This window comes from Agrilus planipennis, unplaced genomic scaffold (assembly GCF_000699045.2).
Source record: "Agrilus planipennis isolate EAB-ADULT unplaced genomic scaffold, Apla_2.0 scaffold47, whole genome shotgun sequence".
Taxonomy (NCBI): domain Eukaryota; kingdom Metazoa; phylum Arthropoda; class Insecta; order Coleoptera; family Buprestidae; genus Agrilus; species Agrilus planipennis.
The window spans coordinates 416438-431441 of NW_020442442.1; the positions used below are offsets into that span (position 1 = coordinate 416438).

At 34.9% G+C, this 15004-nt stretch overlaps 1 protein-coding gene across 2 annotated transcripts in view; it reads right to left on the minus strand.

The window, feature by feature from the left end:
• The window catches only part of LOC108744606 (knirps-related protein-like), a 45271-nt gene that overhangs the window by 21382 nt on the left and 8885 nt on the right, over nucleotides 1–15004 (minus strand). Inside the window, exon 1 of one of the 2 annotated variants that reach the window (XM_018480471.2) lies at nucleotides 12146–12287. The exons of the other annotated variant lie outside the window; for it this stretch is intronic. The gene's annotated coding sequence lies outside the window, so the exon portion shown is untranslated. Of the gene's footprint in view, nucleotides 1–12145; nucleotides 12288–15004 lie in introns of those variants that run through there. 2 annotated transcript variants of the gene reach the window in all.

Sequence of the window (15004 nt, forward strand, 5' to 3'; positions counted from 1 at the left end):
CTTCACCAACGCGAATATAATTTAATGTTAATTTGTGCGTATTCAGTTTTGCGACCGTTACTCAAATTACAATACAATTGCGAGTTCTTTATATGTATGTTAAGCTACGGTTACTGAATACGAGCATGGTATAAATAGGTACAATGTCTTATCATTAGATTAAAATTCTTTACTGGTTCAATTTTAACGTGCGCTTTATGAATCACCAGTTGAACCCATCTACATTGGTCGATTAGATACCACTGCAGAATAGTGCATAGCAAGCTTAGTACTAAGGCATACTAAGGAAACAGAATCGATTTTGATCTCATTGGATCTTGTCAGCACAGCGTGGATAGTTCAACCGAAAACGGACCAAAACTACAGATGGCGTTCACTACGCTGTTCGTAGTAGTTCATAAAACCCTGTTGAAAGGCAGTTGGTAAAGTTTTGACACAATAGACACCATAAATGTTTTGATGATTGCTTGTATGTTTTCTATTTAGAAGAATTATTAAAAAAATGTAAGTATCAGGTTAGATACTTAAGAACTAGACTTAACACGTAAAACCACGATCAAAACCGAGACTATTTTAGCAAGACCAAGGTCAAGGGACAGTCCTGGTCTAGGTCTTGCTTAGCTTATCACTACAGTTACCCCCTAAGGGTATTTCAAATAAGTTAAGGTAAAATTGTTAATTCTAACATAATTCTTAATGAAGGGCTCCATTCTCGCGTGGTATTCCTTGTTTTTTCTTTTATTATCTTACATTAGGTAGGTTCAAAACTACTTTTGGGTGTTTCATTCTCACCAGCCAATAATGCTGATGGTCGGGCAGTCCCTCCCGACTACGCCGGAAGGTAGGGCGGAAGGCCCTCTTCAGCCTGCTTTCAGGAATTGTGGGAATGGGTGGGTGGTGGTTCGGGTGAGAAAGATGAGACGGACGAAATGAAGACAGAAGAAAATGAAGGATTGTCTGTGGAATATTACTGCCTCAGCATTTGCCTAAGCGGTCCAAGGATACCACAGAAAAACTTGGACTAAGGCAGACGGACCCGGAATCGAACCGACGTCCTCCCGAATGCTAAGCAATGGTCTAAACCTCTAGGCCATGCCGCTCGGTTAGGTAGGTTCAGGGAATACGCCATTACTATATCAACCCCCTCCCCTTCCGTGGACGGAACCAAGCACACAGGTACTTGTTTACATTCTTACATTTTATTATTTATTAATATATCGACTTGCAGGATATTGTTTATGCTCTTGCCTGTTTAAAAAAAATAATTCTAAAGTATAGCAACATCGAAGATACGAGATTGAGAATTATGATCTGTACAATATTATGGAAATCCATACCTAGGTCGTAATGAGCCAATGGCTACCATACACGCATAGGGTATCTGCAAGTCTAGTGCGTAATTTTTTCGTTTTTTTTTTTATGAGAACGAAAGATTGTAGTGTGTATTTGTAAAGATATTTGTTAATATTTTAAGAGAATGCTGGTACTTTAGAAAGCTCATTAAAAATAATGGTTCAATTTGCAAGGTATTTCGCATTACGAACGTGTTTTGTCCGTTTACAATAAGACGTTATTAGGTTTCATTAGTTAACATTTACATATGTAAAACAGCAATTGGTAAATGTTAAATTTTAACATCAAGAAGTGCGAATTCGCAAAGCCTCATTTTCGTTTATAACCGACCGTAAGCTAAATCATATGTCAAGTGTTTTCTTTCATTTCTTTATTTATTTATTTATTCGAACATAACGTGGTACATGTTTATTGCACAATTTTACAATGTTGATACCTGTTGGTGATATTTATGGATTCGTGTACGTTATTAAGCAACCAATTGCGAAGGTGTGATTCGAATTGGATAAGAAAATAGCCGAGGATACGATATTGACGCACCTAAATGCATTTTTTTTTTCGAAAATTTATTGCCAAATGCAGTGCTTCTTGATTCTCGAAAGTTTAGTGTTCATTAATAGCTTTAATGGATTATGTAGAAAGACAAAAAAAAAGCAAAATTCACCCATCATCATAAGATCGTCAGTTCTACGACTGGTTGGACAAGCATCTCCACTNAGGATTGTCTGTGGAATATTACTGCCTCAGCATTTGCCTAAGCGGTCCAAGGATACCACAGAAAAACTTGGACTAAGGCAGACGGACCCGGAATCGAACCGACGTCCTCCTGAATGCTAAGCAATGGTCTAAACCTCTAGGCCATGCCGCTCGGTTAGGTAGGTTCAGGGAATACGCCATTACTATATCAACCCCCTCCCCTTCCGTGGACGGAACCAAGCACACAGGTACTTGTTTACATTCTTACATTTTATTATTTATTAATATATCGACTTGCAGGATATTGTTTATGCTCTTGCCTGTTTAAAAAAAATAATTCTAAAGTATAGCAACATCGAAGATACGAGATTGAGAATTATGATCTGTACAATATTATGGAAATCCATACCTAGGTCGTAATGAGCCAATGGCTACCATACACGCATAGGGTATCTGCAAGTCTAGTGCGTAATTTTTTCGTTTTTTTTTTTATGAGAACGAAAGATTGTAGTGTGTATTTGTAAAGATATTTGTTAATATTTTAAGAGAATGCTGGTACTTTAGAAAGCTCATTAAAAATAATGGTTCAATTTGCAAGGTATTTCGCATTACGAACGTGTTTTGTCCGTTTACAATAAGACGTTATTAGGTTTCATTAGTTAACATTTACATATGTAAAACAGCAATTGGTAAATGTTAAATTTTAACATCAAGAAGTGCGAATTCGCAAAGCCTCATTTTCGTTTATAACCGACCGTAAGCTAAATCATATGTCAAGTGTTTTCTTTCATTTCTTTATTTATTTATTTATTCGAACATAACGTGGTACATGTTTATTGCACAATTTTACAATGTTGATACCTGTTGGTGATATTTATGGATTCGTGTACGTTATTAAGCAACCAATTGCGAAGGTGTGATTCGAATTGGATAAGAAAATAGCCGAGGATACGATATTGACGCACCTAAATGCATTTTTTTTTTCGAAAATTTATTGCCAAATGCAGTGCTTCTTGATTCTCGAAAGTTTAGTGTTCATTAATAGCTTTAATGGATTATGTAGAAAGACAAAAAAAAAGCAAAATTCACCCATCATCATAAGATCGTCAGTTCTACGACTGGTTGGACAAGCATCTCCACTATTTCTTATCCTGAGCTAATCTTCGCATTTCCCTAAAAATAGAACAACCCACAACCTTAACCATTTGCGAATAATAATCTAATCTAGGTCTACCTCTACTCTTCTAAACTCCCGTTTCTATCTGTAATATGTTTCTGATTATACCTTCATGCCTGAGAAGGTGTCCCACTGACTTAACCGTTCGCGAGCATAGAAGTGACTTCTTTTTACTGGAGACGACTCGACCCTGCGTTATCCCTACTACTTCTTCCGTCCTTCCTAGATATGTAAAATCAGCCACTTCTTCTAATTTTTTGTCTCCTATCTTTATATTCCCTCTTTTTCTACCTTTTCTTCCTTTGCATACCAGTATTTTCATACAATACTGTTTTGTCAATACGGCTTCCATTTTATTTAAAGCTATCTCTAACTCCTCCTTGCTAGATGCTAATACTGCTATATCATCTGCGAAATTAAGCATACTAATCTTTAGTCCCTCTGTATCTATCCCTACAGTTGTACTGTCTTTAATGATGTTGATCGCATCCCTGCCTGGCATATAGGCTATAGTTTTGAAGATGACTGTACATATTTGTGTGCATGTATCATAAAAAGTTCATCATATCCTTCATATTTCTTCCATTAACATAAAATCGGTTTGCAACTTTATTTGTGATGCATTTATGGTGAGAGGATATGNATCTAGGTCTACCTCTACTCTTCTAAACTCCCGTTTCTATCTGTAATATGTTTCTGATTATACCTTCATGCCTGAGAAGGTGTCCCACTGACTTATCTCGCCTATTTTTTATTGACTTCCATAGAGTCCTCTGTTCTCTTATTCTTTCTTTATTTCTAACCTTCCTTATCTACGATATCCTCACTGTACGTCTGTAACACCACATTTCGAACACTTCTAGCCTCTTGTTTTCCGTCGCGCCCATCGTCCATGTTTCGCACCCGTACAGTGCCACGCTCCAAACATACAACCTTTAATCATCTTTTCGCATTTCTAAATTAACCGTTCGCGAGCATAGAAGTGACTTCTTTTTACTGGAGACGACTCGACCCTGCGTTATCCCTACTACTTCTTCCGTCCTTCCTAGATATGTAAAATCAGCCACTTCTTCTAATTTTTTGTCTCCTATCTTTATATTCCCTCTTTTTCTACCTTTTCTTCCTTTGCATACCAGTATTTTCATACAATACTGTTTTGTCAATACGGCTTCCATTTTATTTAAAGCTATCTCTAACTCCTCCATGCTAGATGCTAATACTGCTATATCATCTGCGAAATTAAGCATACTAATCTTTAGTCCCTCTGTATCTATCCCTACAGTTGTACTGTCTTTAATGATGTTGATCGCATCCCTGCCTGGCATATAGGCTATAGTTTTGAAGATGACTGTACATATTTGTGTGCATGTATCATAAAAAGTTCATCATATCCTTCATATTTCTTCCATTAACATAAAATCGGTTTGCAACTTTATTTGTGATGCATTTATGGTGAGAGGATATGATGTATGGTATGTACACTTACGTATCTATGTATTGCAAATATAAACGTATGTTTACACATATTCGGCCTTCATTAAAAGGAATAAGTACAACTAAATTTATAACAATTAAGATGGCAGCGTGGCGTCATTGTACAGAACGTGTCCATTAATACGTTGGATTACTCATATTATCATATTATACCTTCTTAATTGAGTATGAAAGGCTCTAATTCTCGAGGAAATCCGCCGCGTCCGACTGACAGACCGACGCTAAAAATAGAAGTGATAATTTCAGAACGTATTTTGTTTTCTGCAAAGTTTCTGTGAACATCAGTTTTCTGTGAAAAGTTATTAAAAACATCTTGTTGGGCGAACATTTAATTTAATTAGGTTTCTACTATTTACTTTTTGTGTTGGTTTGGGATTTCCGGCATCATACCTTTGAACAGTTTTAATCGTTATAGAGCTAGTTATTAATTTCATGAGAAGTACCTGGTGAAAATTTAACTTATTGTACATCATTTCGGCAGTAAATATTCCAACATCTAGTGGAAATCGTTTGTAATGTTGATTCGCACATTAAATATACCAATGGCTAGTTTTATTTGTTAACTCAAGTTAAGATTTTCGAATGTAACGTCTCTAACGTCGAATACGGTTCTGTTAGCTATGATCTTGTGTACCTTTTTAGTATACGACTATAATGATAACGTGGTGGTTTTTACCGGGTTCTTGTTTCGGGTTCCTAACCTAACCTAACAATCTGGTTTGTTGACTAACAATTTCCTTAATTTAGGGCTACAACTTCTGATAACGTTACAGTTATTCATTGTTAGAAAGTAGATAACCACGTAAATTCGTTTGAATCTTACTTGTACTTATGCATTTATTTTACAAACGCTCCAATTGTGCATGCATTTATATTCCTGGCAGCGGAGGGTGGAATTTCTCTGCCGACGCAAGATACTTCCATGCAACAGGTACTTACTATATACCTAGAAAATGTAGAAAACAGTCGTGGAATCGTATAGGTATGCCAAGTGTAATAAGGAGTCAAAAGAAATGTTCAGACTGAGTGTTATTATTAATTAATAGTAAGTCATCTTAAAGTAAGCAATAATAGCATCGTTACATGCTTAATTATTATAAATAAGTATATGTATATAAATTGGTTATAGCGTCCGTGGGCTATAGCAAGCAATCGAATTTAGTCGGTCCCGTTATAAGTGGCTTCTACTGCAGCACATGAATGATATGCGAAATCCTTAACAAATTGAAGAGTTATTGAGAATTATCAGAAAACGTATTAAAAATTGATTGACCGCTTCAAATTATAATTTCCCGTGCTTGGAGTTGGTCGCCTGGAGACGTAATTTGCCTTTGATCTACCGTTGATGTAGACAATCTTCACATTTCCCGAATACTAGAACATACCTAACTATTTAGGACCCGACTGGAAATTAGTTCAGAAAACTCGGATTATGATCAGATGCGGATCAGATTTTTCGTAATACGGGCAACTGATCAGTTTCTGATAAGAGTACAGTACTCTATCCGTTGATCCACCTATCTGATCAGTTTCTGATCAGAGTACAGTACCTACTCGATTCCTTGATCTGGTCATCCGATCAGAAATTGATCAGCGCACAGTACCTACTCTATCTGTTGATCCAACCATCTGATCAGAAATTGATCATAGTAGAGTACCTTATCCCTTAATCCAGTCATCTGACCAATTTCTTATCACAATCTAACGCTACAAATTCTATTACGGTTTCGGTACAATCTTTAAATCAAGATTGTATCCGATGTTCTGAACTGGATCATAATACAGAACTTTATTTTTTACCTGATTTATTCTGTATGCAATATTGTTCGTCAAACAAACGGATCCGTCATGGATCTTAGAAACAGATCCGACATGGATTTTTCAAATGGATCCTATGTTTATCATATATGGCGTGACGATTTTCCATCATACCCGGATCAGAAAGTCTGATTTATTTCTGATCAATCTTCAGGCAATTCTGATCCGCATCGGATCCAATCCACTAACTAATTTCCAGTGGGGGAACAGTAATCCAATATAGTTCTTATTCTTCTTTCCCTTTTTACTCCTGTTATCTGCTTCTAGTACGTCTCTAACTATCCTTTGCTATCTCATTACCATTCCCCTTCTGCTTTCCTTTATTGATTTCCAAAGTGCTTTCCTCTGTTCTCGTTTGTCTATTACTTCTTCATTTCTACACATTTTACGATATTTTAATCATACTCACATATTTCCAATTGATCAACTACAACCAATACCATTGTAACACCAATATGACTCAAGTAATAATACGATAATTCACCGAATTGTTATTGTGACACTTATTTTTATTTAGTTTTTTCTTTTCTTTGGAGCAATTAATCAGAAAAAAGTAAATAGGTACAAAGTGAAGTGCGTAAGTGTTACAAAACTGAAATTTTGAAATTAACTTGTCGTGTCAATGCCGAAAGAACAATTAACCTTGACAAATAAATATAATCATAATAATAAGAATAAAGGCTTGTAAGAGCTCTAATTTCGTTTTAACCAACATAATTAATTGATGTAAACCAGTGCTAGCGAGCTTAATGTCCATTAATCACGGATTATCTCCTTGGTCTTAATGAGCGCAGTCTTCATCAGGTGAATTCGCTTGAATAAATGTTACTTCAGCAAAACCGGGAAGTGTATTTCGTAAGGATTATGTTGTCCTTATGTTAACAAACAAAATAGATACATCCGTATATAATCAATTAATTCTTAATGATAATTTGTTAATTTAGACATCAACTTGTCAGTTTTAATATATATTAGCAAAAGTATAAAACTAAAATTACAAATGGCATTTTCAAATTCCTTTTTCATTTGAATTTGTAGGTACATTTTTAACATGAAGCTTTTAGGTTAGGCATAAAGTCCTAAAAAATGGGAGTAGGTATGTCAAAAGACGATGATGGGTGATGATGAATATGCCTAAAAATTTGTCAGGAATATACATATATTAGAACCATGTTATAGGTTAGCTTTGCAACATTTGCTGAAGTAAAATTTTTCATATCTTTGTGCAATGAAATTGAAGCAATTTTCCGTCTATGAATGACAGCAAATAAATAACACATGCCTATTGGCCACACAGTTAATGCTAAAACACTGTCATATTAGGTATACGCGGATTCTATTTAATTATAAGAAGTGTATAAAGAAATGAAATTGAAAGCATTCAGGACAGATAGATAAAATGGATTTTAAAATTTGATAGAAAAACACCGAAATACCTATTACAAGAAGTAACAAAAACAGAAAAATTGACCATGAAATATTGTAAAAGAGTTTTTTGTTGCAGTTTCTTCTTCAATAGTTGTACAAAGTAGGTTCTTGGTTTCATGTAAATAAAAACCTTTTCTCCATACGTAGCTTAATGTTTACTTTATTTGAAAAAAACCTTATTAAGTACAGGCCGGACGAAGGAAGCTGACGAACGGTCGCGCAGGTCCTTGCCCATTTATGACTTATTTGGGTAAGTCACCCATAAATAAGCTTTCAGATATTTATTTTAAATGTTAGGAATACTAAAGAAAGAGGACTGCAATCTTTATACCTAAAACTGCCTACTTTTTCCGCCAGATTCCAGCGTCGGGCCTGTTAAGTGTAAAATTTGGAAGATAATCTATATTAAAAGAATATATAAAAGTTTTAATAAAGGATAATATATCGAATACTCAGAAGAAAAGAAAATCACAAGGGAAAGTTGGGTTGAAAGGGTAAAAATACTGGTCAAGCCAGAAAGAAATTGACTGATGTGTATGGAGAAGGTGTGTTGACAGTACGCCAGTGCCAGAACTGGTTCGCTAAATTTCGATCCGGCAATTTTGATGTCGAAGATGCACCACGTTCGGGAAGGCCGGTTGAAGCTGATAAAGACGCGATAAAGGCATTAGTTGATGTGAACCGGCGAATAACAACACGTGAGATCGGATTGAGGTTAAATTTATCAAATTCAACAGTTTATGACCACTTGAAAGGCCTGGGATTATCCTCGAAGCTCGATGTATGGGTTCCCCATGTTCTCACAGAGAGAAATCTGTGTCCGCGCATTGACGTCTGCGATTCGCTTCTCAACCGTCACGAAAATGATTCGTTTTTGAAGCGCATCATCACTGGGGACGAAAAATGGGTTAAATACAACAACGTCAAACGCAAGAGGTCATGGAGTAAAAAAGATGAACCGGCTCAAACCATTTCCAAATCCGATATTCACCAAAAAAAGGTGATGCTGTCTGTTTGGTGGGATTTTAAAGGAATCGTTTTTTTTTTAGCTTTTACCGGATAACACAACGATTAATTCGGAAATCTACTGTCATGAGCTGGACAAACTGAATGATGCACTTCAACAGAAAAGGTCAGAACTAATCAACAGGAAAGGTGTAGTGTTTCACCAAGACAACGCGAGACCTCACACAAGTTTGGTCACTCGCCAAAAGCTTTTACAGCTTGAATGGGATACAATGCTACACCCACCATATTCTCCAGACCTGGCACCATCGGATTATTATTTGTTCCGGTCACAATTTTTTAGACGGTAAAACTTTCATTTCCATAAAAAAAAATGAAATGACTTTCCGAACAACCCTATATTATGGAAGAGAAAATATATCATCATAATGCTGTTTTCCATTTCTATTAAGCTTTTTGAAGTTTTCTCTTGCATGACGTACAAAAGTGAAGTTGAAATTATAAAATAACTAGCAATGATTCCGCTTTCTTTTTCATTTTTTTCATCTTGCTGCCATTTTACGTGATACCCCATAATTTTCGAACCTGTTATAGTTCCATTACGATAATGAAGAAGTGGTTCTGAACGAGATCCGTAGGCCCGACTAGCGCGAGGTGTTGAAATGAGGTTTAACAATCATCATCACCGATGAGGCACCTACCAACGAAGAAAATTGTGTTCTGCTCTGCACGTTCGTCGTTTCGGCCGACGATTCGCCGTCAATCGGTGAATATCTCGCGCATTTATCATTCGATCTCTTTTACCTTTTGCCGCACCGTTGCATTTCGAATTGTTATCTTTTGAATGAGGGTATGTGAACGAACACATGCTTGCACATACACACACGTAACCACGCCGCACAAGAATTGGTTCGGTTTTATCTTTTCGATTTCGAAATGCGGAAAATGTGGGCGGTGCATGGTGCATATTAGGTCATGCCAATTCCATTGATTTTTCGATATCATCATCATCATCATCGTAATAAGATATTCATCCTGAATACTGGTTAGACACGCGCCTCCACTAATTCTTTCATTCTTGAGCTAATCTTCGCATTTCCTTAAAACTGAAACTTCCTAAACTATTTGTAGTGTCACTTACTAGCCCGTTATGCCTGAAAAGGTGTATTAAATACTTTCAACCTTTTCCATTCATGGCATTTTTAAAACATCTTCCTATAACAGCACCTCTCTCTTATTTTTTCCGCAGCGACCCGACCCTGCCCTGCTGTTTGCTTTATGTCTGTATTTATTTGACTTCTTGTATACAGAAAATTAGCGCAATTTTGTAATTTATCGTCTGCTGTTTTTATATGAGTTCTAACCCTACTTTTACATTCTTGCAAACCAATATTTTTGTTTTATTTTTACTACTTAATGTTCATACTTCTTTTATCGATATAGCTTCCGTTTTATTTAAAACTATTTAAAACTAACACCTCCTTATCAGATTCTTATAGGTACTGCTGTATCATCCGCAAATCTAAGCATGCTAGTGTGACATTCAAATTAAAAACGACCGACGACAATGTAAATCATTATCTTTCTTCGTAATATTTACTTATCTAAATTGTTGCCCAAATTCTACAACCACCTGTTGGTCCTTGTGTAAACTTTCGTATATCACTTTTTGTGTCACTAAAATCTCATCCCTACATCCCTAAGTTGTATATGTTCTCCCAGTTAACATTGTCAAAAGTTTTTTTCTAGATCTATGGGCCTTATTTGTACCCTCTTTCTTTTTTCTATCGTTATCTCAACTGATATTAGTAAAGCTATAATGTGTAAGATGAAATAATAAAATCGCTGCATATTTGTCGTTAGACATGGAAAAAATTACTGCAATCTTAGTACTTATCAAACATTTGAAAATTGTTTGAATACAAAACAAAAAACTTACCGATGTAGCGTAAAAAGTGTGTTGAATTGTAAGGGGGGGAATAGTAAGCCAGACAATTTGCCGAAAATAGGCCAAAACGGATAAAAATAGATAACATATTTTACTATAGAGAAAAATGTATTAAAAATAAACAAAAATTATCGAAAATGGACAAGAAAATGCAAAGAACAAAAAAATGGACTAAAGATGCTTCGAATGTAAGCAAAACGCGATCCCTTTATAGAGTATATGAACAGGAATCTAAAATCGATAACAGGAATATGAATGAAAACCTCTGTTAGAAACTGAAATCGGGCTACACATCGAGCTCCCACTACAAGCGAAATTTAATTTTGGGGCAATTCGGGCAATACGGGCAACGGATTACAGTAGATCGTCGCGGGCAAAAAAAAAAAATAGGTAAACTAACCTTATAAGGATAGATATACAGGGGCTTAGATATGCAAATGATAAAGCAGTATCAGCATCCAGCAAGGAGGAGATTGACAAAACAATTGACTGTGTGAAAATAAATAAAAGTAAAACAAAAATGGAGTAGTTGATATTCGGTATCCAGGAAGTCAGATAATTTAGGATGAAAGGAGTAAGAAAGATATAAAACAGAGGATAGCCCAGAGAACGAAGGAGAACAGAGGTTACTTTGGAAGTCAATAAGAAATGAGTGAGATACGTGGGACACCTTCTCAGGCATAAAGGATTTGTTAGAGGCAAAACAAGTCAAAAGGAGTATTAGAGATAGACCTAGATTAGATTACTATTCACATACAGTTAAGGAAATCGGATGTTCTAGTTTTAGGGAAATGCTCGGGATAGGAAAAGTGGAACCCGAGTCGAAAAATTGGGACTCATTTTATCCTCAAATGAACTATTTAGACTCATTTTTTCCTCATTTAGACGTTTTTAATCTCAGATACCTCAATAAGTTTTCATAAGACTCATCACATTGGATTCTAAAAAGTCTCATTTTATTCTCAATGTCTGCAATCCTATGGCAATAGTCCTCAATTTAACCTCAACAAGAAAAGAATGAGACTTTTTGAAGACAAAATGAGGTTTCCTAAATAATCTTTACTCCTCAAAAGTCTCATTTTGTCCTGATACGGGAAAACCGCGGATAAAATGAGACTTTTGAGTCTTGTAGTTTGAAATATCCCTAAAAATGCTATTGAGATCAAATGAGGACAAAATGAGTCCCAATTTTTTGACTCGGGAAGTGCGTGTCCAACCAGACTGACGACGACCTTATGATTATGACTGAATGAAAATAAAGTTACCTGACACCACAGTGATCATATTTAAATTCCCCAAACATTTAACGTCCATCAGATACACACCAGCCCTTTCCCTTAACTGCCACTTAATAGATATCTTCTGACCAGATAACACGCTTAATAGAACACTGTATAGAAAGGTGTATTTAACTACACAGTTTACTTTGTCAATGTTCTGTATTGTATCTATCTTATGTTGTTTTTGTTTGTTTGTTTGTCGATATCATAGATAAGATATTTTTAGTTATTTGCGATATATTATTGGTTTCAGCTTGTTTATTATACTGTAGGTAATGTATTATGTCGGTGTGTTTTGAATTTCTCATATTTAGTACAAAAATAAAATTTCATTTTTCTGAATGTACGGTACGTGCAGGATGTTTGGGAGGCATGTCAAAATGCTACGAGACAAATAAAAATTTGGAAGAACGTTCCTCATTCAATTCTAAAACTCCTGCAAAAATTACAAACCGATTCACTAAACCGTTAAAAAGTTATTGAAATTTTTAAAAAATTGTAATTTTACACGTCATTTTACGGAGATTCGTTAACCGAACAGATTAAATTTATTTTTATTAACAGAAGAAAAGCTACCAGAAATTTCAAACTTTTATAATAAGTAGCTTGAACTCTGGAGAATCACTTTAGCGTAAGGTTATTCAAATTCACTAAATGGAAGAACGTTCCTCATTCAATTCTAAAACTCCTGTAAAAATTACAAATCGATTCACTAAACCGTTAAAAAGTTATTGAAATTTTAAAAATTTTTACACGTCATTTTATGGAGATTCGTTAACCGAACAGATTAAATTTATTTTTATTAACAGAAGAAAAGCAACCAGAAATTTCAAACTTTTCTAATAAGTAACTTGAACTGTGGAGAATCACTTTAGCGTAAGGTTATTCAAACTCACTCAATAGTTATCGAGGAAAAAATGAAAAATTAGTTGAAAATCTCGTTTTTTACTTGATTATATAAAGATAGTATTTATCATTGCCTGAAATAAATGCAATTTTAAAATTCTAATTATTATTTAAACTTATTAAAAAGTTTTACGCTCATTACTAATAAAGATATTAATAAATAAATATTTTTTTGTTTCGAAGTTGAAATCAAGGCATATTCACTGCCAAAAGTCAGTTAAAAATTTTCCATATTATTCGTTATTTCTTATTTTATTCAAAGTTTTTGGTCAAATTCCAAATTTTCTCTCAAACCGTATACTTTTTTTTAATATAGATAGTATTTATTTACCAAATGATATCTTGCAAAACCTAATTAATCACGAATTTCTAATTTTATGTACTCTTGTCTCCGATTGTACCTCCCAAACATCCTGAAGTCAGAGGGGTACTTGAACGAGCATGTCTTTACATATACTAAATGTGGTTATTTATGTAGACATATTATAATTATTATTAAAAAGGCGAACTGCGTTAAACCAGGTAAAATAAGTCATTTCACCGTCGGTGGATATTTTTTTTTAACTTGGGCTTTCATAATTCATTAGTCGGTATTTGTTTAGCTAGGTCAAGCCTTTCTAAGTTTAATGGTTTAATCGTGTAACAAGTAAATTAATAATCGATAAAGAAACGGATTTCTCAACAACAGGTGAGAATGAGTAGCAAGTTTTTGTCATTGTCTCCTTTTGCTCGTTCAGTGATACCTGTCTGTATAAAATAAAAGTAAGTAAGTACTTAACCAATTTACGCCTTGTTAATTTGCGGATGCTCGATATAAAATTTTACTTTAATTAATATAATAATAAGGTCGTTTGAATACAACTTTAGACGGGGTAATTTTAGTGAGACAGGGACGGGGTTCATACGTTTATTTATTTTCATAAAAAGGTCTTCTTTCATCCCTTTATAGAGTATATGAACAGGAATCTAAAATCGATAACAGGAATATGAATGAAAACCTCTGTTAGAAACTGAAATCGGGCTACACATCGAGCTCCCACTACAAGCGAAATTTAATTTTGGGGCAATTCGGGCAATACGGGCAACGGATTACAGTAGATCGTCGCGGGCAAAAAAAAAAAATAGGTAAACTAACCTTATAAGGATAGATATACAGGGGCTTAGATATGCAAATGATAAAGCAGTATCAGCATCCAGCAAGGAGGAGATTGACAAAACAATTGACTGTGTGAAAATAAATAAAAGTAAAACAAAAATGGAGTAGTTGATATTCGGTATCCAGGAAGTCAGATAATTTAGGATGAAAGGAGTAAGAAAGATATAAAACAGAGGATAGCCCAGAGAACGAAGGAGAACAGAGGTTACTTTGGAAGTCAATAAGAAATGAGTGAGATACGTGGGACACCTTCTCAGGCATAAAGGATTTGTTAGAGGCAAAACAAGTCAAAAGGAGTATTAGAGATAGACCTAGATTAGATTACTATTCACATACAGTTAAGGAAATCGGATGTTCTAGTTTTAGGGAAATGCTCGGGATAGGAAAAGTGGAACCCGAGTCGAAAAATTGGGACTCATTTTATCCTCAAATGAACTATTTAGACTCATTTTTTCCTCATTTAGACGTTTTTAATCTCAGATACCTCAATAAGTTTTCATAAGACTCATCACATTGGATTCTAAAAAGTCTCATTTTATTCTCAATGTCTGCAATCCTATGGCAATAGTCCTCAATTTAACCTCAACAAGAAAAGAATGAGACTTTTTGAAGACAAAATGAGGTTTCCTAAATAATCTTTACTCCTCAAAAGTCTCATTTTGTCCTGATACGGGAAAACCGCGGATAAAATGAGACTTTTGAGTCTTGTAGTTTGAAATATCCCTAAAAATTCTATTGAGATCAAATGAGGACAAAATGAGTCCCAATTTTTTGACTCGGGA